The sequence below is a fragment of the Prionailurus bengalensis genome, chromosome B3 (genome assembly GCF_016509475.1).
Source record: "Prionailurus bengalensis isolate Pbe53 chromosome B3, Fcat_Pben_1.1_paternal_pri, whole genome shotgun sequence".
Lineage (NCBI taxonomy): Eukaryota > Metazoa > Chordata > Mammalia > Carnivora > Felidae > Prionailurus > Prionailurus bengalensis.
In genome coordinates this window covers 85182299-85209198 of record NC_057355.1, presented here as the reverse complement: position 1 = coordinate 85209198, position 26900 = coordinate 85182299, and the positions used below count along the sequence as shown (strand labels likewise).

General features: G+C 40.7%; 3 pseudogenes; all 3 read left to right on the top strand.

Moving 5' to 3' along the window:
• The first annotated feature begins 4266 nt into the window (after positions 1-4266).
• LOC122469009 lies at positions 4267-5942 on the top strand (annotated as a pseudogene).
• Positions 5943-9681: 3739 nt separating this feature from the next.
• On the top strand, positions 9682-10438 carry LOC122467936 (annotated as a pseudogene).
• A 14982-nt stretch (positions 10439-25420) lies between these two features.
• Positions 25421-26266, top strand: LOC122468086 (annotated as a pseudogene).
• The last annotated feature ends 634 nt before the right edge of the window (positions 26267-26900 follow it).

Below are 26900 nucleotides of genomic sequence, written 5' to 3'. Positions count from 1 at the left end.
AACACTCTTTCAAAAAACTTTCCTATTAACTACCTAAAAATCACCTCAATAGAACTGTGGGCAAAGATCATGAACAGGCAAGTCAACACACACACACACACACACACACACACACACACACACACACACACACACAAAATCATTCATAAACATTATAAGATGCTCAATTTCCCTTATAATTAATCAAAATAAAACAATAAGGTGATTATTTCTACCTATCAGATTGGAAAATATTTACAGATTGATGATATTCAGTGTTGGCAAGAGGGTAGGAAAGTGTGATGGGGAAATACTCTTGCTGGAATTGTTAATTAGTAGCACTCTTTGGGAGGAAAATATAGAAATTTATTTATTTATTTTTTGAGAAAGAGACAGAGGGCAACCTGGGGAGGAGCAGAGCGAGAGAGAGACACAAAATCCTAAGCAGGCTCCAGGCTCTGAGCTGTCAGCAAAGAGCCTGGCAGGTCCCAAACCCATGAACCGTGAGATCTGACCTGAGCCGAAGTCAGATGCTTAACCGACTGAGTCATCCAGGCGCCCCTGATTACATTTTTAATGTTTATCTCCTTTGACTCAACATTTCTGTGTCTAATAATGTGTATCATAGAAGTATGCAAGCATTCAAGGGTGTTCAGTATAGCACTGCTTATAATATTTTAAAATTCTAGAATAACCCAAGTATCCATTGAGATTGGTAAATAACTATGGTACTTATAATGGAATACTATAAAGCTATTTAAAAATGAGACATATCTTTACATGGTAGTATTCACTAAGAAAACAAGTTGCAAACAGTATGAATAGGTAGAAGGTTTCTTTATGGAATGATGAAAGGTGCAGCTAAATAGTGGTGATGGTTGCACAACACTGTGAATGTACTAAAAGACAGTTTGATCATCAGAGACAGAGAAATTTGGGGCCAAGAAGGATGTATAAACAAACCTTGTTGAACTAATCCTGATCTTCCTAGTTACCATTTCACCATTTACTACCCCTAGCCCAAATTTCTCTGTCTTATCAATTCTTCACAAATTTATTTTTTCCTTGTCTAAGAGGTATAAAAGCTTCCTGCTCTGGTCACTTTTTTGGGTCTTGATTCTCTTGTGAAGGCTCCCATCTACATGTAAAAATTTAATAAAATCTGCATGCTTTTCTCCCATTAATCTGTCCTTATTGGTTTAATTTTCAGATGCAGCCACGGGCCCTAAGAAGGTTGAGGAAAAATTTTTTCCTTCTCTATAGAACTGTATTATTTCAGAACTGTGAGTTTGTAAAGACTGTTCTTCTTGCATTTCCTAATTCAATAAAGAAAAAGAACATGTACAAACCCTTTTTCACGATAGATGCTGCAATCTAACCTTCAGTAGGACTGAAATGTAAACACTCATTTATCTAGAAGGAATTGGGTACTAAAGTCTATATACCCTGAATTATGCTTCTGTTTCCAAACCAAAGCATCCGTGACCTTCAGACAATAAAAGGAAATGTAAGATTCAGGGTCAGAGGATTGGAATTCTGGTTTCAGTCCAACCAGTGATTTGTTGTGTGAATAAAGGAGAACTCTTTAACCTCTCTAGGCCTCCATTTCCTCAACTCTAAAAATGGAAGATGGCACTAAGTGTGGTAAATTTATGTGATCATATGAGAAATCAAGAAGCCAAAAACAAATACTACATTCAGAAAATTCCATTTAGGCAAATGCCTATTATTTTATATAATCTTAAGAGAGTTGGGTAAGGCAACTAAATTCAGAGTTACGGCCAAAGTACACATTTGTGAGGATGGTCAACAGACTGTATGCTTACGTGACATTTTAAAAACCTGGAAATGAGGCCTATGAGAGAATTTCTATGAATGCCATGAAATCCTTCTCTAAAGAAATATTTGAGCATTCTAAGAAGATGAGAAGTTTACTCAACTAAGCTAATGTCTCTTCTGGCTTTAAAGATATGTGATTTTGCAGACAATAGAAAAAAATTGTATTCCTTGCTGCCCCCTTGTGAGATTTAGGGAAAATATCCCTTGGTTTATTAAATTCATTTTTTAATTCAGCAAACATTTATTATTGTTTATAGTGTGCCAGGCACTCTACTAGTGATGAGAACATACAAATAATTAAGGCATAATGCCTACTCTAAAGGAACTCACAGATTGACAAAGGCTAGCAACAGCCAAACATTTACAGTGCAGTGTGATAATGACAGGTTCAAGGACTTACTGAACCACCTACATCAGCCAGTTTGGTTTGGGGAGGTAGGGTGGAATACTCCAGAAAGTCACCCCAAGAAGGAATGGGAGAGGTTAGCTGTTTCCAAAAGACATTTAGGTAGTGGGGTTAATGAGACTCCCTGATACGGTGATAACAGAGATGTGGTGATAGGGATCAAAGAAATAGAGTCTAGGAGAACAACAAAGACTACGTCTGTACAGCCAAACCTGGACTGAATACCACACGGAAATAAAAGAAACTTGGGGCACCTGGGTGGCTCAGTCGGTTAAGCATCTGACTCTTGATTTCAGCTCAGGTCATGATCTTATGGTTTGTGGGATGGAGCCCCACATCTGGCTCTGCAGATGACAGTACAGAGCCTGCTTAGGATTTTCTCTCTCCCTCTCTCTCTCTGCCCCTCCCCCACTCATGCCCGCACTCTTTCTCTCTCTCTCAAAATAAATAAACATTAAAAAAAAGAAAAAAGAAAGAAAGAAAGGTGGGGCACCTGGGTGGTTCAGTCGGTTGAGCCTCTGACTTCAGCTCAGGTCACGATCTCACAGCTCATGAGTTAGAGCCCCGTGTCGGACTCTGTGCTGACAGCTCAGAGCCTGGAGCCTGCTCCCGATTCTCTGTCTCCCTCTATCTCTGCCACTAACCCACTCGCATTCTGTCTCTGTCTCTCTCAAAAATAAATAAACATTAAAAAAGAAAGAAAGAAAGAAAGAAAGAAAGAAAGAAAGAAAGAAAGAAAGAAAGAAAGAAAGAAAGAAGAGATTTGAAAATGGTCAGTCTTTTCAGTTCTTTCAGCATAGTCTCTGGGAGTTATTTCCTATCAGTATCTTAGCCATATTTCATATTTAATTTCTCTTCTAATCTCAGCTATCATTTAGTACTTTTTTTTGTTTTTGTTTTGTTTTTTTTTAATTTTTTTCAACGTTTATTTATTTTTGGGACAGAGAGAAACAGAGCATGAACGGGGGAGGGGCAGAGAGAGAGGGAGACACAGAATCGGAAACAGGCTCCAGGCTCTGAGCCATCAGCCCAGAGCCTGACGCGGGGCTCGAACTCACGGACCGCGAGATCGTGACCTGGCTGAAGTTGGACGCTCAACCGACTGCGCCACCCAGGCGCCCCTTTTTTGTTTTTTTAAGAGAGAGTGTGTGTGCAAGCCAGTGAAAAGGGCAGAGGGAGAGAGAGAAAGAATCTTAAGCAAGCTCCATGCTCAGCATAGAGGCTGACAAGGGGTTTGATCCCACAACCCTGGGATCATGACCTGAGCCAAAATCAAGGATCGGACAATCGAGCAACTGAGCGGCTCAGGCACCCCTTAATGTGGGACCCAAGGAATTTAACAAAAATCCCCTACCCCTGGACAAGCAGATCAAGACTAACTCCATTTTGTACTACACCCACCATATCATGTATAACCCCCACATGACATACTTATTGCTTAAGACACTCTCCCACCCTAGTCAAGCTGCTGAGCACACCCTTACTGGAACCCCTAACCGCCAAAGAATGTAAACCCCGCCTTTTGCCCGCCAAACTTGCACGCCAATTCTGACCAGAGTGATAGGCTAGTTGAAACAGTTACTATAGGGTAAATTGTAATTCAACTGGCCACCTGCGTGTGGACTGACATGACTATGCAACTTTCTGTGTGTGTTACAGTCTCATTGGCCACTGGCCCCTATAAAACTGCTACGCCTCTTAACCTAGGGGTCCAAGTCCCTGCTCCGCCGTGTAGGGTATACTTGGGCCCAAGCTCCAGCCTGCAAATAAACCCTCATGCGTTTGCATTGGTATCGGCTCCTTGGTGGTCTCTCGGATTCAAAATCGGGGGCATTACACTTATTCAGTACTTTTAAGGATTTTATTAGGGCATAGTTACTATTTTACTTTGGTAACTGTAGACAAAGACCAGGTAATATTCAAACCATAATAACTCAAACACCAGTGTCATCAAGAATTTTTAACAATAAATAAAAGCATTGGTGGTGTCAGGAAACAAGTTTAAAAAAAATCAATTTCGCTTTCTGCCCATGGACGCCGCCGAGTAAGCATCGTAAAGTCTCCCCTCCCACCACTGTCATGTCTAAGTCAGAGTCTCCCAAAGAGCCTGAACAGCTGCAGAAGCTTTTCATTGGAGGTTTGAGCTTTGAAACAACCGATGAGAGTCTGAGGAGCCATTTTGAGCAATGGGGAACGCTTCAGGACTGTGTGGTAATGAGAGATCCAAACACCAAGCGCTCCAGAGGCTTTGGGTTTGTCACCTATGCCACTGTGGAAGACGTGGATGCAGCCATGAATGCAAGGCCACACAAGGTGGATGGAAGAGTTGTGGAACCAAAGAGGGCTGTCTCGAGAGAAGATTCTCAAAGACCTGGTGCCCACTTAACTGTGAAAAAGATTTTTGTCGGTGGCATTAAAGAAGACACTGAAGAACATCATCTAAGAGATTATTTTGAACAGTATGGGAAAACTGAAGTGATTGAAATCATGACTGACTGAGGCAGTGGCAAAAAGAGAGGCTTTGCTTTTGTGACCTTTGAGAACCATGACTCTGTAGACAAGATTGTCATTCAAAAATACCACACTGTGAATGGACACAACTGTGAAGTAAGGAAAGCTTTATCTAAGCAAGAGATAGCTAGTGCTTCTTCCAGCCAAAGAGTTCTGGGAACTTCAGTGGTGGTCGTGGAGGTGATTTTGGTGGGAATGACAACTTTGGCCATGGAGGAAACTTCAGTGGGCGAGGTGGCTTTGGCGGCAGTCGAGGTGGTGGTGGATATGGTGGCAGTGGGGATGGCTCTAACGGATTTGGTAACGATGAAAGCAACTTTGGAGGTGGTGGAAGCTATAATGATTTTGGCAATTACAACAATCAATCTTCAAATTTTGGACCCATGAAAGGAGGAAACTTTGGAGGCAGAAGCTCTGGCCCCTATGGTGGTGGAGGCCAATACTTTGCCAAACCACGAAACCAAGGTGGCTATGGCGGTGGCAGAAGGTTTTAATTACTGCCAGGAAACAAAGCTTAGCAGGAGAGGAGAGCCAGAGAAGTGACAGGGAAGCTACAGGTTACAACAGATTTGTGAACTCAGCCAAGCACAGTGGTGGCAGGGCCTAGCTGCTACAAAGAAGACATGTTTTAGACAATACTCATGTGTATGGACAAAAAACTCGAGGACTGTATTTGTGACTAATTGTATAACAGGTTATTTTAGTTTCTGTTCTGTGGAAAGTGTAAAGCATTCCAACAAAGGGTTTTAATGTAGATTTTTTTTTTTGCACCCATGCTGTTGATTGCTAAATTTAATAGTCTGATCATGACGTTGAATAAATGTGTCTTTTTTTAAATGTGCTGTGTAAAGTTAGTCTACTCTGAAGCCATCTTGGTAAACTACCCCAACAGTGTGAAGTTAGAATTCCATCAGGGTGATGCCAGGTTCCATTTGAAGTTTATTTGCAACCTGCTTGGGCACAGAAGCCGTTGTCTCCACAAACATTGGTGTGGTTGAACTGACAGTTAATGTGTTGTGACCTGGAGTTCACTGTTAAAAGGGTCACCCAAGCAAAGTCCTAGAGTTTATTTGGTTATTAATATGATTGTTGGCACATCCTATGCAATATATCTAAATTGAATTATGGTATCAGATAAAATTATAGATGGGATTAAAGCTTGTGTATCGTCCATTATCATGTGTAATCAATAAACGATTTAATATTCTCTTGAAAAATAAAAAAATTAAAAAACTTAAAAATTTGGGGCGCCTGGGTGGCGCAGTCGGTTAAGCGTCCAACTTCAGCCAGGTCACGATCTCGCGGTCCGGGAGTTCGAGCCCCGCGTCAGGCTCTAGGCTGATGGCTCAGAGCCTGGAGCCCGTTTCCGATTCTGTGTCTCCCTCTCTCTCTGCCCCTCCCCCGTTCATGCTCTGTCTCTCTCTGTCCCAAAAATAAATAAACGTTCAAAAAAAGAAAATTAAAAAAAAAACTTAAAAATTTAAAAAATTTTAAAAAATCAATTTCTCACAGTTATAATCTCCAGGACTATCTAAAGACCTAGCAGATGATTGGTTGGTTGAAACAATAAGTTTGCATGAATGACTAAAGAGTGAATGAATTTGAATCAGTGAATGGTTCTGATATCAGCCTGTGAGGAGAGGGTAAAATATGGGTTACTAGAAAAGAAGGAGATGAGTATTTGAGAAAGGGAGAGCCTCTTATAAGCTAAGGCCATTTATCAAAAGAAACATGAAACCGGTACATGGATTAATTATTAATTAGTGCTGAGTAATTTAGGGGGCTATTTGAGGGCACGGGTATCCAAATATAGACAGAATCTGACTTGGGTCTTTTCTCTGAGCCTCAGAGGATTATTTACTGTACATCTATTCTTTGGAATATGAAGAGACTGAAGCGGGGCTTAGGACCCAGAAGACCTCCCTCTTCCACTTCCCCCCAAAATGTTGGCCTGTGTTACAGGCTTCAACCACTTCTTTTCAAGACCTAGACACAAATCTGGTTCAATAAAAACAATTAGCAGAAGAGAGAACATTCAAGAGTTGTAATTACCTAAATGTCCCACCATTAACCATTTGAATGACTAAATCCTCTGCATTGATTGTTTTAATGAATGATAATTAAAACCAAATAACCTCTAGGCTCATTTGATGCTACAGTGACAAAACTGAACCTCTAGGCATTATATTGCAAGGCCCTGAATTGAGCCAGGGGAAGCCAGATAGATAAAGTACAAGGAGAATGAGATGGTGAGTGGAAAGGTACTGGTGCACACTGGAGTAGAAAGAAGATGATGGGGGTGTCTGGGTGACTCAGTCAGTTAAGCGTCTGACTTTGGCTCAGGTCATGATCTCACGGTTTGTGAGTTCGAGCCCCGTGTGGGACTCTGTGCTGACAGCTCAGAGCCTGGAGCCTGCTTCGGATTCTGTCTCCCTCTCTCTATCCCTCCCTGACCAGTGCTCTGTCTCTCTGTCTCTAAACAATAAATACATGTAAAAAACAAAAAAAAATTTTTTTTTAATTAAAAAAAAAAAAAAAAGAAAGAAGGTGATGGCTGCCCTAGCAAACACATTTCAGTTATCCATTGATGGGAGAGCCCTCAATACCACTCCCTAGTTAGGAAAATTCTTCCAGGAAAACACTTTCAGTCAGAAAAATGCCTTTGTAACAAATAGTGGTGGGGTTAAAGCAATTGCTTCCTGCTATTGCCTACCACCAGCCGCCACGCAGCTCAGCCCCTGGCTTCTGCCCTCTGAAGCAATGGCTTCCCTCATTGTCAAATCACTTTACTCAGTTCCAGAAGGCCTGCTAGGAAGATTATGTGTTGTCAGCAAAGACACATGAGAGAGGATTTTTAACTTTTTAAATCTAAAGTAAGAATTTTGCAAGGCAGAATTTCCAACTCAAACAATATTATAATGGAAAGAGATTAAACAGATTTTGTGGAGACCGCCTTCAGGCAAACAAGCTTGAGCAATGGAATGTGGAAAAGGCCACAGTGACCACCTGGTTGATACAGACAGGCCCATCAGGTGACCCACCTCAAAATGTCCTTAGGCCCTAACTGACCAATGGGCTCCTTACGACTAGGCACAGTTACCAAAAAAGGTAAGATTCTATACGTTGCCAAACCTCCTCTTTTTCCCCCTTTAAAAGCAGCCCCCACCCACTGCGTCTTTGCAGACAGCCACTCTTCTGCTCTCGTGCCCACCACTCGCTTGTGGTGTATTCAATACATTTTTGTCTCCTTTGTTCTGCCTCAGGTGAATTCTTTCATCTCCCACACCATTGGCTTCCACCTGATCTGATTGTTGCCCCACATTTGGTGGCTCCCCTCCTATGAAGAGATACCCCATTTAGACACCACAGATTTGGTTTGCCATATTCATAATACAGAGGAAGCCATCATCTTGAATAAGTTAAAGGAAGAAACTGTCATACTCATCATTATACCCTGGTGCAGCACGGGTTCACAAAAATAATTGTTTGAACAGAACTCAACACAAAGTAATTTAAACTAAAAGCCAGGACAGACCTAACAATATGAATGTACAAATCATGCACTAGTGGATCTTTCCAAAGCACTATATTTGTTGAAATTTTGAAATACATACAATGGCAGGTGAGCAGTCTCCATGATTGGTTGCTCTGTGGCACGTGTAAAAAGTGTTCTAAGCTTTTCTTCTGCAGGACAAGCATTTCTAAGTTGAAGTCAGAGCCAGAAAGTTTGGGCAGTTCAGCACTTTTTATAACCAATCAGTGAATCAACATTTATAAAGCACTTATCGCGTGCAACGCACTGTTCTAAGGCGCTGGGATTATAATGAAGAGTCACTGGGGTTGAAAAGGGACTTTGGTCACCTCCATTTTGACCTTGGTCTGTACTTCCTGATTTAAATTCTCCTTTGTTTATCTCTTAGACAAAAAAACCCAGGAGGCAGGGGCGCCTGGGTGGCGCAGTCGGTTAAGCATCCGACTTCAGCCAGGTCACGATCTCGCGGTCCATGAGTTCGAGCCCCGCGTCAGGCTCTGGGCTGATGGCTCAGAGCCTGGAGCCTGTTTCCGATTCTGTGTCTCCCTCTCTCACTGCCCCTCCCCCGTTCATGCTCTGTCTCTCTCTGTCCCAAAAATAAATAAACGTTGAAAAAAAAATAATTAAAAAAAAAAAAAACCCAGGAGGCAAAGCATCCTCTGACAGGAACATAATTACCCTTCAAGCAATAACAACTGCCCTGAGCCAGCAAGACCCTGCTTGATTGACCCCAAGATAATGACCTTTACTGCCCATCTGCATGTACCCACTGACCTTTGTCTCATGTTTTCCTTATATAAAGGTAAAAGTATTTTCCGCACTGTGAAGACAGTCTTTGAGAGGCTTAGTCCCCTGTCTTCTGACTGGTGACGTCACTGAAATAAATTTCCTGTCTTATTTCACTACTGCTCCTCTTCCTGCCTTGGGATTTGTCAGTGGCCGGTGGTGGCTCCTGGTCCGCTTGGGACCCCCAGAGCCTGGTGCTCTTGCACCCCTGTGCCCCAGTTACAGGATCCCCTAAAAGTACAGGAAGGCTCTTCCCCAATGAAATACAAGTTACCCCCAAATCTTCTATTTGCTTGAAATTTTTATTAAGACCCTCATAATCAAATAAAACTTGATACCAAGTACATGAGTTGATTATTAATTAGCGCTGACTGATTTAGTGGGCTACTTGAGGGCATAAGTATCCAAATGTAGACAGAAAGCAACTATTTTAAAATAGTGTGGGGCACCTGGGTGGCTCACTTGGTTGAGCAGCAACTTCGGCTCAGGTCCTGATCTCACGGTTCATGAGTTCGAACCCCACATGGGGGGCTCGGTGCTGACAGCTCGGAGCCCGGAGCCGGCTTCAGATTCTGTGTCTCCCTCTCTCTCTGCCCCTCCTCTGCTCTCTCTCAAAAATAAGTAAACATTGAGTGCGCCCCGCAGTCCTTCGGATCTGTCTCTTGCTTCAACAGTGTTTGGACGGAACAGACCCAGGGACGCCCATTCTACCGGCCTCCCACCACCCTCAACCTTTTTTCCAGTCGCAACCTTCGGAGCCATCTTCTTGCCACCCTCTGCCTCCGGGACCAGCCAACACGCGATTTTGAATTTAGCTCCTCATTACCAATCAACCCCGAGCGCCCAAATTAGTCAGAAGTACTCCACAGAGGTGGAAGCCACCGTCAACATGCACCTGCGGGCCTCCTACACCTACCTCTCACGGGGCTTCTATTCCAACCGGGACGACGTGGTCCTGGAGGGCGTGGGCCATTTCTCCCGCGGGGTGGCTGAGAAGAAGCGGGAGGGCGCCGAGCGTCTCTTGAAGATGCAAAACCAGTGCGGGGGCCATGGCCTCTTCCGGGAAGTGTAGACGCCGTCCCACGATGAGTGGGGTAAATCCTTGGACGCCAGGGAAGCCGCCCTGCTTCTGGAGAAGAAGTTGAAGCAGGCCCTTCTGGATCTGCATGCCCTGGGCTCTGCCCGCGCAAACCCCCATCTCTGTGACTTCCTGGAGGATCACGTTCTAGATGAGGAAGTGAAACTCATTAAGAAGATGGGCGACCACCTAAGTAATCTCTGCAGGCCGTCCGGTCCCCAGGCTGGGCTGGGCGAGTATCTCTTCCAAAGGCTCACCCTCAAGCACGGCTAGAAGTCTCTGGAGCCCAGCAGCCTTTGAGAGGGTCCCTCTGACATCCGCCAGGTGCCAGGGCTTGTGCCTGAGTCTCTCCTTGCAGCCACTAGGCAGCTTTTTAACCACGTGGAGCCCTCTCCCAAGCGGTGGACCAAATGAAAACAATAAAGCTTTCTGCAGCAAAAAAAAAAAAAAAAAAAAAAAAAAAAAAAAAAAAAAGAAAAAAAGTAAACATTTAAAAATTTTAAAAATAAAATAGTGCAATTTTCATAGCCTGGGTGTGTGTAATAGGACCCATGCACAATGGCATCTATGATGTGCCAAATAAATGAGTTCACAAAATGCACACTATAAATTAAACAATCATAGAAAACACAGTGCCAACTTCTCCCCTAGTAATCTTAAATTCAGATGCCTGTGTTTGTCATTTTTTTTAATATTTATTTATTTTTGAGACAGAGAGAGACAGAGCATGAGTGGGGGAGGGTCAGAGAGAGGGAGACAAAGCATCCGAAGCAGGCTGCAGGCTCTGAGCTGTCAGCACAGAGCCCAACATGGGCCCGAACTCACAGACTGTGAGATCATGACCCAAGCTGAAGTCGGATGCCCAACCGACTGAGCCACCTAGGGGCCCCTGTGTTTGTCATTATAGCAAACACTTTGTCTCTTTTAATTGTTTCCTTTTTTTTTTTTACCATGTACGTGTATTCTCTATTACCATTTCTCCATCCACCTCGCTCCCACCAAATCTGTACCCATAATGGTACTTTTTTCTTTCAGGGAACTATCCAAGTTTGCAAAAGTTGACAAGAGGCATATCTCTTCAGCAAGAATAGGTCAGAAAAAAAAAATTACTATATTGAATTAATTTCAGATGATGTAAAGACCGAAATGGGAAAAGCAAAAGTCTTAAATGATTAGAAACCCATTTGGGAGACTCTGACATCCAGACATAAACAAGATCCAAAACACAAAACATACAGAAAAATATTCATAAATTCAACTACATTAACACATAAAGCTTCTAAATAACAACATTGACCATTTTAAAAAGTTAAGAAAAAGCTACAGACTGAGAGATGATATTTAGGAATGTAGATTAGCACAATTACTTTCAAGGCAATTTGTCTACATTTCATGAAGTTGGAAATACACATATCCTATACTCCAGCAATCCTACTGTAAAATGTATAGCTGGAACAGTAATTCTCAAACTTTAGCTTGTGTCAGAACCACTGGGGAGCTTGTGAAAATACAGTTTGTGGAGTCCCACCACCAGTTTCTGATTGAGTAAACCTGGGTAAAGGCCCTAGAATTTGCATTTCTAACAAGTTCCAGATGATATTAATGCTCTTGCTGCTGATTCAGGCACTACATTTTGCAGATAACTGCCCCCAAAGAAACCTCATACCTGCACTTAAGGGGACACATGCAAAAAAATGTTAACCACAGGATTGTCCACAGTTGTGACAAACTAGAAACCAACAATAAGGAAATGGATGGATAAATGTATATTCAAGCAGGGCAATTAAATGAATGAACAACACGTATCGATATGAATAATTCTCAAATCCTAATGGTGAGGGGAAAAACAAGCTGTAAAAGAATATATTCAAGATACCAATAAGGTAAATCTTATACAACAGTCTACTGTTTATGTGTACATTCACATGTACCAAAAGTACAAAAGCAGGGATAGCAAAGATACATGTTAGTGAGGGGTTAAGGGAATTAAGATTGGGAAGGGGTTCAAAAGGAGCCTCACTGTATCTGTGATCTCTTGTTTCTTTAAAACTGACCTGGAGCCCACTCCTTTCCAATTCCCTCCTCCCTACCCCAGCAGAGGGCACTGAGAAAGTAAGATCAGCCACCGTGTCTGGAGGAGAACTGCAAAGCATGTTTCAACGGGAGCATCCCTCTCTGCACAGCAAAATGATACAGGATTGAGAATGATCTATTTCACTACTTTTCATTTCTTTTTTCCTGGCTTTCTCTTTTTTAATATTTTTTAATGTTTATTCTTTTTTTTTTTTCTTTTTTGGGAGAGAGACACAGAGCACGAGCAGGGAAGGGGCAGAGAGAGAAGGAGACAGAATCTGAAGCAGACTCCAGGCTCTGAACTGTCAGCACAGAACCTGTTGCGGGGCTCAAGCACACGAACCTCGAGATCATGACCTGAGCCGAAGTCGGACGCTCAACTGACTGAGCCACCCAAGTGCCCCAGTGTTTTGGGGTTTTTTCCTGGTTTTCCAAACAAACTTAGACATCAGTACCTGCCTATATGGAAAGAAGGAAGGAAGGAAGGAAGGAAGGAAGGAAGGAAGGAAGGAAGGAAGGAAGGAAGGAAGGAAGGAAGGAAGGAAATGATGGATCACACCAGCACTTATTAGAAGGATAATGCCTCTCTTTAGAGAATAGATATATTTTATCATCATGGTGTGTGAGAGGCACAGTGGGAGCCACAAAATCAATAATAACACCAACTTATATTTCCATAGTACCTTTCCATTTCCAAGCTGTTTCACTGGGAGTAGAAAATAGACAGTCATATAAAGTAAGAGAAATTCAATGTACGCTGTTATGACTACCATAGGTTTGGGCTCTGATGAAAAAAATTCCTTCTTCCTTTGAATGTGAAGAGGTTCAGGGCATGTTAACCCCAAAATATGCTGCTTTGACATATAGACTATTTTGAGTTAAAGGCACTGGAAAACAGTGAATATAAGAAAAAGACTCTGACTTTCCTTCTGGTTCTTAAAAGCAGGAGATGAAATTCCCATGCACAGATGTCCTCCTAATGCAAAAAGGAAAGTAACATTCTTATCATCAAGGACGAGAAGCTGAGACCCAGAGAATCCTACACAAGCAGACCTTGTTAAAAGCATCCTCTCCCTTCAGCTGCCCCACAGTCTAGTCACTTCTGCACACTTGCCTTTGTTCAACTTTATACAAGAGCAAATAGGTTTTGCCATTTTTTGAGTCTTCATTCCTTAGGAGGTCTCATGTGTCACATAAAACTTAACGTAAGTAGGGGCCAGTAAATATTTGTGGGACATATGAATAAATGAAGGAATCTATCTTTCTTGTAGTCTCTGTTCATCTTCCTATTTTTTAAGTTTATTTATTTATTTTTAGAGAGAGAGAGAGAGAGAGAGAGAGAGTGTGTGTGTGTGTGTGTGTGTGTGTGTGTGTGCATGCGTGCCTGTGAATGGGAGGGGCTGAGAGAGAGAGAGAATCCTAAGCAGTCTCCTCACTATGAATGCTGAGCCTGATGCGGGGCCGAACCCATAAACCTCGAGACCATGACCTGAGCAGAAGTCAAAAGTCAGACACCTGACTGACTGAGCCACCCAGGCACCCCTGTTCATCTTCCTATTAATATTCTCCCCACTAATTCTAGATACCCTCCAGAGGGTGGTGCACTGCCAATGTACCAAGATATTTCAATCTTTTGCTTTTAATTCAACCTCACATGCCCACTATACAAGAGGTGCTGCAGAATCTCACACTCTCTGCTACCAAACAAACATCATTTTATTTTCTCCAAAAGAAAAAACTCAAAACAGGGTCCCCTTCACATCCCATCTGCCACCAACGCTTATCACTTCTTTCCCTATAATTGTTTCAGTCTTTTGTCACTGTTTACCATTGTTAATATAGTTCAGAATAACATAACAAATTTAAACTGAACATTGCCAATACAAAGTATTTTAAATTAATCTTACTTAACCCTTGAAACTGTATAAAACTGGGTATTTATCTTAGAGAAGTGAAGCTTGTGTTCATACAAACCTGTATGTTTATAAAAACATAAATGCTTACAGCGGTATTATTTGTAAGAGTCAAAGACTAGAAACAACTCAAATATCCCCCAGTAGGTGAATGGATACACTGCGGTACACTCATATAATGGAATACTACTCGTTAGTTACTCGTTAATAAAAAAGAACTATTAACACATGCAACAACCTGGATGGGTCTTAAGAGCCTTCTACTGAGTGAAAAAGTCAATCTCAAAAGTTGACACATTGTATAATTTTCTTTTACATAACATTCTCAAAATGACAAAGTTATAGTGATGGAGAAGAGATTGGGTGACAGGGAGGGTGTGACTTTCAGGGATGATAAAAGGGAACTTCCTTGTGGCAGTGGACCAGTTCTATATCCTGACTGTGCCAGTAGTTACACAAATCTATATATTTGAAAATTTCATAGAACTATGCAGCAAACCACCCTCCAAATCAGTATTTGTAAGAACTGTGAAATCTAAATAAAATCTGAATTATTGTTAGTATTTACCAATGTCCACTGACTGGTTTTGATAGTGTTATCATTGGAGGAAGTGGAGTAAAGGATCCACAGGAACTTTATACTGTGTTTGCAATTTTGAGGATACAAAATTATTTTGAAATAAAAAGCTTACAATGACTATTTTATTTTTTTAATGTCTATTTTTGAAAGAGAGAGACAGAGAGAGAGAGAGAGAGAGAGAGAGAGAGAGAGAACACATGCACACGCACAAGCAGGGGAAGGGCAGAGACAGAGGGAGACAGAGGATCCAAAGTGTGCTCCCCACTGACAGCAAAGAGCCCGACATGGGGCTCAAACTCACAAATTGTGAGATCACAACCTGAGCCGAAGTTGGAGGCCCAACCAACTGAACCACCCAGGCACAATGACCACTTTTAATTAGAAGGGCTACCAAGTAAAAAATTCACTTTGGGAAGATCCTCACTTGCAAACATTAGGGCTATATTTAATATTCTGTAGATCTACATATTCTGAATCCTTCCAAAAACTTAATAAAAACAATGACACTCTGAATTGGTAGCTGATAATTGTGATTAATGAGAATCAAATGTAATTTTACTAACCTGGAGCTATAGCTGCCATCAGGGTTTCCAGAATAACTGCTTCCACTGAATTGGTCTGCTTTTACTCTCCATAAGGCTAGCCTCCCCTACATCTGCTGTGCAGGAGTCACCTGGCCTGAAATGTGATTGGGCAGGGGGTGGGGCACATAAAGCTAGTACTCAAAACAGTACGGTACTGGCACAAAAATAGACACATAGATCAACAGAACAGAATATAAAGCCCATAAATAAACACAAAATTAGAAGGTCAATTAATCTTTGACAATGTTGGCAAGAATATGCAATGGAAAAAAGACAGTCTCTTCAACAAATGATGCTGGGAAAACTGGACAATTACATGCAAAAGAATGAAACTGGACCACTTTTTTACACCATACACAAAAATAAGCTCTCACATTAAGGACCTAAATGTGAGACAGGAAACCATCAAAATCCTAGAACACAGTATAGGCAGTAATTTCTCCAACATTGGCCATAACAACATTTTTCTAGATATGTCTCCTGAGGCAAGAGAAATAAAAGCAAAAAGAAACTCTGGGACATCAAATAAAAAGCTTCTACATCAAAGAAAACAATAAACAAAACTAAAAGACAACCTACAGAATGGGTGAAGACATTGGCAAACAACATAGCCGATAAAGGGTTAGTATATATAAAGTAAATATATATAGTTAGTAAATATAAAGAACTTCTACAACTCAGGGTGCTGCTTAAGCCTGCTTATGCTCTGTTTCTGTCTCTCTCAAAAATAAACTTTAAAAAAAACAATAATTAAAAAAGAACATACAAATCAACACCAAAAAAACTCCCATGTAATCCACTTTAAAAGTGGGCAAAAGACATGAACAGACATTTCTCCAAAGAAGACATTCAGATGGCCAACAGACACACAAAAAAAGATGCTGAACATCACTCATCATCAGAGAAATGCAAATCAAAACTACAGTGAGAGGGGCATCTGGGTGGCTCAGTCAGTTAAGTGTCCAACTTCAACTCAGGTCACTATCTCACAGTTCGTGAGTTTGAGCCCCACATCTGGCTCTCTGATGCCAGCGTGGAACCCACTTTGGATCCTGTTTTCTTCTCTCTGCCCCTCCCCCACTTGAGTGTGCACACATTCTCTCAAAAATAAAATAAGCATTAAAAACAAAAACTACAATGAGATATCACCTCACACCTGTCAAAGTGGCTAAGATCAAAAACACAAAAACAACAAGTATTGGCAAGGATGTGGAAAAAGTAGCCCTGTGCACAGTTGGTGGGGATGCAAACTAGTACAGCCACTGTGGAAGACAGTATGAATATTCCCTCAAAAAGGTAAAATAGAAGTACATTACAATACAGTATCACACTACTGGGTATTTACCCAAAAAATACAAAAACACTAATTCAAAGGGATATCTACACCCCTATGTTTATTGCAGCATTATTTACAATAGCCCAGTTTTGGGAACAGCCCAAGTTTCAAGATAATTGAAATTTTCAATTATTCAAGATAAATGAATAAAGAAGATGTGAGATAGATACACACACACACACACACACACACACACACACACACACAATGGAATACTATTCAGCCATAAAAATGAATGAAAGCTTGCCATTTGTAACAACATGGATAGATCCAGAGAGTAAAATTCTAAGCAAAATAAGCCAGTCAGAGAAAGACAAATACCATATGACTTCACTCATATGTGTAATTTAAGAAACAAAACAAATGAGCAAAGAGGGGGAAAAAAGAGAGAGACAAACCAAAAAACAAACTCTTGACTATAGAGAACAATTGGATGTTTACCAGAGGGGAGGTGGGTAGGGGGATGGGTGAAATAGGTGGAGGGGATTAAGAGTACACTCACTTATCTTGAGGGGAGCCTGAGTGGCTCAGTCAGCTGAGCATCTGACTCTTGATTTCAGCTTGGGTCATGATCCCAGGGTTGTGGGATCAAGCCTGTGTCGGGCTCTGCGCTGAGCATGGGGCCTACTTGGGATCCTCTCTCTCCCCCTCTGCCCCTCTCCCCAACTCATTCTCTCTCTCTAAAATAAGAAAAAAATAAATTAAAAAAAAAAGAGTATTCTATCTTGATGAGCACTGAGTGATACATGGAACTGTTGAGTCACTATATTTTATACCTGAAACTAATAAAACACTATGTTAACTGGAACTAAAATTAAAAAAATCAAGTGTACAACATGATGATTTATGAATGCAATGTGAAAGGGGAAATAAGTTAACTTTTGTAATTTGGTTTTATGTCATTTATAATTTGATTTTATGTCATTTAAAAATTTCCCTTTGAGATGGAACAAGTTTAAAAAAAAATCAAGGCTGAAAAAAGGATTCTGGGAACATAGTAGATAAGAAGCACCAGAAATCTGTCTCCTAACCTAGACAACAACTACACTGGTAGAATCTGTCTGATGTAACTATTTTGGAGCTCTGGAGTCTACGAAAGGTTTGAACTTACAGGGAAATGCCTGGATAGCAAACAGGTTAATTTGGGTCCATTTCAACTCTCAGTTCAATAGCAGCTGCACATCCTTTACCCTCCAGCCCTACAGGCAGACAGCTCTATGGGCATTCCTGCAGCAGCCTGCATACAACTATGGAAGCCAGTGTTTGCAATAAGGATTTTGTCCTCCAAATACTGGGGATCTGTACCCTGATTCCCTAATCACTGCATCTGATCACACAGGTGCAGACACAGAGATGGACAGCTATTATTGCACTGCCCCGTGGGCCCCCTCACCTCACATTGTTGCACGCCTCTCCCCATCTGACTGAAGCAATGTCAATGAAATTTAGAGGACTAGACCATCTCCCCACCCCCCCCCCCACCCCGCCCTGCCACCTCTTCATTTTCTTCTTTTTCCCATTTTGGGAGTCAGACATTAAAGACTAGGGCATTCAGGGGCACCTAGCTGGTTCACTCAGAAGAGCATGTGACTCTTGATCTCGGGGTTGTGAGTTCAAGCCCCATGTTGGGTGTAGACATTACAAAATTAGAAAGGCATCATATAGGGGCACCCGGGCGGCTCAGTCGGTTAAGTGTTTGACTTCGGCTCAGGTCATCATCTCACAGTTTGTGAGTCTGCGGCCCACATCAGGCTCACTGCTGTCAGCACGGATCCTACTTTGGATCCTCTGTCACCCCCTCTCTCTCTGCCCCTCCCTGCGCACAGTCTCTCTCTCTCTCTCAAAAATAAATGAACATTAAAAAAAGGAAATGAAAAAGAAAGGCACCATATGTCCCCAGAGAAAAGCACAGACTCAAAAAATGACCTGAGAGCACCTTAATTCTATACTGCAGGCTGACCCTTCACAGAGAAAGCCTACAATTTTTTTTAATGTTTATTTATTTTGAGAGAGAGAGAGAATATGAGCAGGGGAGGGTCAGAGAGAGAGAGAATCCCCACAGGCTCCATACTCAGCGCAGAGCCAAACACAGGGCTTGATCTCATGACCATGAGATCATGACCTGAACCCAAACCATGAGTCAGACACCTAACCAACTGAGCCACCCAGGCACCCCAGCCTACAAGTTTTCTGAAAAGCAAAACAAAACAAAACCAAAAGCCAAAAAATCTTGGGAAAGGAAGAGAATCTGATTTCCAGAGTTAGGCCATATCATTAGATTCAAATACTCATGTTTTCAACAACAACAACAACAAAACCCACAAGGCATACAAAGAAACAGGAAGAAGAAAAAAACCATACCAACAGACCCATCTCAATAGGTGGACCTACTACACAATGTCTGAACAAAGTAGACATATCAATAGGGAGATGATTACCCCATCTAATCCCCATCGTAACCAAAAGAAACCAAAAAGAGATTCTAGAGCCCAAAAGCACAATAACTAAAATAAAATTTTCAGAGATGGATTTGAGCAGGCAGAAGAAAGAATTAGCAAATTTGAAGAAAGAACAATGGAAACTATCGAGTCTGAGGAATGAAAAGAAAAAAGATTAAAGGAAAGTGAACAGGGTCTACCATCAAGCAAACCATCACACACAGTGTGGGAGTCTCAAAATAAGAAAGAGAAAGGAGAAGAGATTATTTAAAGAAATAAGGGCTGAAAACTTGCCAAATTTGATGAGCTAATGAATATAAACACCCAGCAAGCTCAACAAATTCCAAGTAGTATGAAATCAAAAGAGACCCACACCAAGATACATTGTGATCAATCTATTGAAAGAAAAAGAACAAGAGAGAATCTTAAACACACCAAAAGAGAAGTAACTCATCATATCAGGGACCCTCCATAACATTATTCACAGATTTCTCATCAGATACCGTGAGAGCCAGAAGGCAGTGGACTGAAATATTCAAAGTGCTAAACGAAAAAATTGTGAACCAAGAATCTTGTATCTGGCAGAAGTGTCCTTCAAAAATGAGACAGCCTCAGATGAGGGAATTTGTTACCACTAGGCCTACCCTGCAGGAAATGTTAAAGGGAGTCCTGCAGGTTGAAATGAAAAGACATTAGCCTATAACTCATAGCTGTGTGAAGAAATAAAGATATTGTGAAGGCAAATATGTGGGCAACTATAAAACCAGTATCATCTGTAAAAAATGGTTCGTAACTCTACTTTTTGCTTTCTACATGATTTAAGAGAATAATACATTTTTAAGATTTTATTGTTAAGTAATCTCTCCACCCAACATAGGGCTCAAACTTACAACCCCAAGATCAAGAGTTGCAAGCTCCACTGACTGAGTCAGCCAGGCACCCCAAGAATACTACATTAAAAAAAAACAAAACAATCATTAATCTAAAGCTCATATTCTTATAACTGATTTATGATTCCACATTTTATTTCCTACACAACTGACTAATACATTATAAATAACAATTATTAGTTTATGGTTTGGGACACACCACGTATAAAGATGGATCCTGTGACATCAATAACTAAAAGTAATGGGGAGGGAGCTATATAGGAGCACAGTTTTTGTACGTTATTAAAGTTAAGCCGGCATAAATTGAAATTAGAATGTTTATAACTTTAAGCTGTCAAATCTAATTCCCATGGCAACCACAAAGAAAATAGTTACAGAATATACACAAAAGAAGGGAATTAAGGCATTTTACTACAAAAAATATCAGCTAAACACAAAAGAAAACAGTAATGCAGGAAATAAGGGACAAAAAAAGCTATTAGGCATACAAAACACATAGCAAAATGACAGGAGTTCCTCTTTATCAGTTATTACTTCAAATGTAAATAGATTAAACTCTCCAATCAAAATACAGAGGTTGACAGAATGGACTTAAAATAATGATTTAGCTCTATGCTCTCTACTGTAGATTCATTTTATTTTATTTTTTTCAGAGACTCACTTTAGATCCAAAGACACAAATAGGTTGAAAGTGAAAGGATTAAAAAAAAGTCTTTCTGGGGCGCCTGGGTGGCGCAGTCGGTTAAGCGTCCGACTTCAGCCAGGTCACGATCTCGCGGTCCGTGAGTTCGAGCCCCGCGTCAGGCTCTGGGCTGATGGCTCAGAGCCTGGAGCCTGTTTCCAATTCTGTGTCTCCCTCTCTCTCTGCCCCTCCCCCGTTCATGCTCTGTCTCTCTCTGTCCCAAAAATAAATAAACGTTGAAAAAAAAAATTTTTTTAAATAAAAAAAAAAAGTCTTTCTATGCAAATAGTAGCCAAAACAAAGCAGAGGTGGCTATACTAATATTGGACAAAATAGACTTTTTAAAAAGTTTGTTTGTTTATTTATTTATTTATTTATTTATTTATATAAAGAGAGCACGTGCAGGGGGAATAGAGGGGTAGGGGAAGGGAGAGAATCCCAAGCAGGCTCTGCACTGTCAGCATGGAGCCCAGTACGGGGCTCAAACTCATGAACCATGAGAATGTGACTTCACTTGATCTTAGCCAAAAGGCCAAGAAGTGATTCTGTGAGAACATGACTTGAGCGGAAATCAAGAGTTGGAGGTTTAACCAACTGAGCCACCAGGCACCCCCCAAAATAGGCTTTAAATTTTTAAAAGTTTGCAAGATGGGGTGCCTGCGTGGCTCAGCCGGTTAAGCATCCAACTTCAGCTCAGGTCAAGAAATCCAGGTTCATGAGTTCAAACCCCTCTTTGGACTGTGTTGACAGTTCAGAGCCTGGAGCCTACTTTGGATTCTATGTCTCTCTCTCTGCTCCTCCCCTGCTTGCACTCTGCACTCTGTCTCTCTCTCTCTCGAAAATAAATAAACATTTAAAAAGCTTGCAAGAGTCAAAGAAAGACATTATGTATTAGTAAGTGGTTGAATACAATAAGAGGATAACAATTGTAAACATTTATGCACCTAATAATGAAAATCAAAATATATAAAGCAGAAACTGACGGAATTGAAGGGGAAAGTGGAAGTTCCACAATAATAGTTGGAGACTTTAATACCTTATTCTTAATAATTAATAGAACAAATAGAAGATAATTAAAGGGAGGATTTGAACGCAATAAATCAAATAGATCTGAAAGGCATATAGAGAACACTCTACCCAACACCAGTGTACACATTCTCCTTAAGTGCACATTGGACATTTTCCAGGATAAGCTATATGTTAGGCCACAGATGAAGCCTCAAAATACTTTAAAAGATGGATAGCATACAAAATATCTTCTCTCATCACAAGATGAAGTTAGAAATCAGTAACAGAAGGAAAACTGGAACATTAATAAATTTATAGAAATTAAACAACACACTCTTAAATAACCAATGAATCAAAAATGAAATCACAAAGGACGTTTTCTAATTTCTAATTTTTTAATAGTTAGAAACTAATGAAAATGAAAACACAACATACCAAAACTTATGGGACACAGCAAAAGGATTGTTAAGGGGGAAATTTATAGCTATAAATGTTTATATTAAAAAAACAAGAAAGATCTCAAATCAATAACCTAACTTAACAACCTAAGAAACTAAGAAACAAAGTAACAATAAACTCAAAACTAGCTGAGGAGAAGATAATATAGAGCATAAATGAATGTAATAAAGGGTAAGAGTAATAAATGTAATAAACAATGGAGAAAATCAATAAAACCAAAAGTTGGTTTTTCAAAAATATCAGCAAATTGTTATACCTTTAGCTAGATTGAATAGGAAAAAAGAGAAGACACAAATTATTTTAAAAAAACAAAAAAATAAAAATAAATGAAAGTGGGGATATTACCGCTGAATCTACAGATATAAAAATTATTATAAGAGAACACTGTGAGCAACTATATGCCAACAAATTCGATAACCTAGATGAAGTGGACAAATTCCTAGAAAACACGAAAACTGCCAAGTCTAAATAAGAAATAGAAAATCTTTTTTTTTTTTTTTAACGTTTATTTATTTTTGGGACAGAGAGAGACAGAGCATGAACGGGGGAGGGGCAGAGAGAGAGGGAGACACAGAATTGGAAACAGGCTCCAGGCTCTGAGCCATCAGCCCAGAGCCTGACGCGGGGCTCGAACTCACGGACCGCGAGATCGTGACCTGGCTGAAGTCGGATGCTTAACCGACTGCGCCACCCAGGCGCCCCAAGAAATAGAAAATCTGAATAGACCTGTAACAAATAAGGAAATTGAATCAGTAATCAAAAACCTCCCCCAAAATAAAAGCATTAGAACTGATGGCTCCATGGTGAATTCTACCAAACATTTAAAGAAGAGCTAATACCAATCCTTCTCAAACTTTTGAAAGAACTGAAGAGGGGAGAACACTTCTAATCTCATGAGATCAGCATTTCTGTGATACCAAAGCCAGTCAATGACACTACAAAAAAAGAAAACCACAGACTATTATCTCTTATGAGCATTGACGCAAACGTTCTCAAGAAATACTAGCAAACCAAATTCGACAGCATTTTTGGTCAAAATTTTCTTTAAATTCTTGTTAGTTAACATATAGTATAATACTGATTGCAGGAGTAGAATTTAGCAATTCATCACTTACATGTAATACCCAATGTTCATTACAGCAAGTGTCCTCTTTAATGCCTATCACCCATTTACACATTTACCCCACCCATCTCCCTCCATCAGTCTTCAGTTTGTTCTCTATCTTTGTGAGGCTCTTGTAGTTTGCTTCCCTCTCTCTTTTTTTTTTCCTGCTTCCCATATGTTCATCTGATTGTTTCCTAAATTCCACATATGAGTGAAATCATACAGTATTTGTCTTTCTCTGATGGACATATTGAGCTTAGCATAATACACTCTAGCTCTATCCATACCATTGCAATTGGCAAGATTTCGTTATTTTTGATGGCTGAGTAATATTCCATTGCATATTTGTGTATATACTACATCTTCTTTATCCATTCATTAGTCGATAGACATTTGGGCTCTTTCCATAGTTTGGCTATTGTTGATAATGCTGCTATAAACATCAGGGTGCATGTATCCCTTTGAATCTGTATTTTTTGCATCCTTTGGATAAATACCTAGTCGTGCAATTGCTGGGTTGTAGGGCAGTTCTATTTTTAACTTTTTGAGGAAACTCCATATCAAACTCAACAGCATAATAAAAGGATAATACATCATTGCTAAGTGGGAATTATTCCTGGAATTCAAGGAGGGTTCAACATATAAAAATTGATCAGTATAATACACCATACTAACAGAATGAAGGAAAAAACCCTTCATGATCATCTCAATTGATGCAGCAAAAGTATTTGATAAAAATTCAACATTCTTTTAGGATAAACACACACACACACACACACACACACACACACACACACGCACACATGCACACGCACATGCACATGCACACCAAACTAGGAGAAAGAAAGAACAAAAGAACATCTAAATCAGAAAGAAATAAGTAAAATTATCTCTATTCACAGATAATGTGATCTTATATGTAAAAAACCTTAAAGATTTCACAAAAAAAATTGTTAGAATAAATTAATTCAGCAAAACAGCAGGATATAAAGTACACACAAAAATCAGTTGAATTTCTATACACTAATATTGAACAAACTAAAAAGGAAATTAAAAAAAAAACAGTTCTACTGGGGCACCTGGGTGGCTCAGTTGGTTAAGTGTTTGACTCTTGATTTTGGCTCAGGTCATGATCTCTCAGTTTGTGGGATCAAGCCCCATGTTGGACTCCGTGCTGGCAGCTTGGAGCCTGCTTGGGATTCTCTCTCTCTCTCTCTCTCTCTCTCTCTCTCTCTCTCTCTCTCTTTCTCTCTCTTCCCCTGTATGTGCCCCTCCCCTGTTCTCTCTTTCTCTCTCAAAAGAAATAAATAAACTTCTAAAAACTAAATAAAAAATAAAAATAGGGGCACCTGGGTGTCTCAGTTGGTTTAGCATCCAACTCTTGATTTCGGCTCAGGTCATGATCTTGTGGTTCTGATTCATGAGATCAAGTTCCGCATCCCCTGCTTGGGATTCTCTCTCTCCCTCTCTCTCTGCCCCTCCCCACCCCCCCCAACACTCTCTCTCTCTCTCAAAATAAAAAACAAATAAATAAAAATTTAAAAAAACAGTCCTACTTATAATAGCATCAAAAAGAGTAAAATACGTAAGAATTAGCTACCTAAGGAGATAAAAGACTTATACAATGAAAACTAAAAGACATTACTGAGATTAAAGACATAAATAAATTGAAACATATCCCATGCTCATGAATTAGAAGAGTTAATATGGTTAAAATATCCTTACTACTCAAAATGATCTATAGACTCAATGTAATCCCTGCAAAATGCCAATGACATCTTTTGCAGAAATAGAAAAAAATGATCCTGAAATTCATATGGAATTTCAAGGAACCCAGAGTAGCTAAAACCATCTTGAAAAAGAACAAAATTGGAGGTCTCCTACATCCTGATTTTGGAACTTACTGTAACACTACAGTAATCAAAACAGGGTGGTGGTGGCATAAAGATAGACATAGAGACCAATGGAATTGAATAGAGAGCCCAGAAATAAATCTTCTCATATATATGGACAACTGATTTTTGACAAGGGTGCCAAAGCCTTTTCCCCATTCAATGGGGAAAGGATGGTCTTTCCAACAAATGGTGATGTGAAAACTGGACATCCACGTGCAAAAGAATGATCTTGGACTCTTACCTAACACCATATACAAAAATTAAGTCAAAATTGACCACCAACCTAAACATAAAACTCTTAGAAGAAAACATGGAGCAAAAGCTTCATGACATTGGATTTGACAACGATTCCTGGATATGACACCGAAGGCCCAAGCAACAAAAGACAAAATAGACAAGTCAGACTTCAAGAAAACGTCAAACTTTTGTGCATCAAAGGACACTTTGAACAGCCTTTCCTGAGAGTTGCCATGGTTTCCTGCTTTGACAGTGCCTGGAGGGAAAAGGCGCTAACCCAAACCCCCGCTGGCTGCTCAGAGCCAGCCCTGGGCACCGCCTCACAGTTTCAGACTGCCCCAAGGCCATCACCCCTCTCCAGCGAGAGGGTGGGGGCAGCTGCTGTTGCCTCTCTTCAGCTGCTCACTGTGACCTCCTCGTCTCCCACACGGATGGGCCGGAAATACCACCAGGACTCAGAGGCCACTATCCACTGCCAGATCAGCCTGAAACTCTACACCTCCTACATCTACCTATCCATGTCTTACTACTTGGACCTCAGTGGTGTGGCTTTGAAGAACTTCAACGAATATTTTCCTCACCAATCTCATGAAGAGAGAGAAAAAGCTGAGAAACTGATGAAGCTGCAGAACCAATGACCACATCCTCCTTAAGGCTATCAAGAAACGACCAGAAAGGACTGGGAAAACAGGCTGAATGCAATGGAGTATGCATTTTACTTGGAAAGCATGAATCAGTCACTACTGGTAATGGCCAGAATGGCCACCGACAAAAAACCCTACTTGTGTGACTTCACCGAGACTCACCACCTGAATTAGCAGGTAAAATCCACCAAAGAATCGGATGACCACATAACCAACTTGTACAAGAAATCTGGCACGGCAGAGTGTCTGTTTGACAAGTACGCACAGACAGACAGTGATAACAAGAGCTAAGACTTAGACTGAGGGTAACTTCCCTGGTCATAGCCACAGAGGTGACTTCCTGGTCACCAAGGTAGTGCATGCATGTTGGGGTTACCTTTACCTTTTCTATAGGTCTTACCAAAATGAATACTTAGGGTCTTTCATTTGTACCATTGCTTCAAATAAAGCAATTTGGTACTCCCTCCAAAAATGAGACTTTTGTGACATAATGAAAAGGCAATCCCTAGAATGGGAGAAAATATTTGCCAACTATATACCTGCTAAGGGATTAATGTCCAAAATACAGGGGCGCCTGGGTGGCTCAGTCGGTTGAGCATCCGACTTCAGCTCAGGTCATGATCTTGCGGTCCGTGAGTTCGAGCCCCGCATCAGGCTCTGTGTTGACCGCTCAGAGCCTGGAGCCTGTTTCAGATTCTGTGTCTCCCTCTCTCTCTGACCCTCCCCCGTTCATGCTCTGTCTCTCTCTGTCTCAAAAATAAATAAACTTTAAAACAAAATACATAGAGAACTCTAAAACTGAACAACAAAGAAACAAATAACCTGATTCGGGGGCACCTGGGTGACTCAGTTGGTTGACTGGCTGACTTCAGCTCAAGTCACGATTTCACGGTCCATGGGTTTGAGCCCCGTGTCGGGCTCTGTG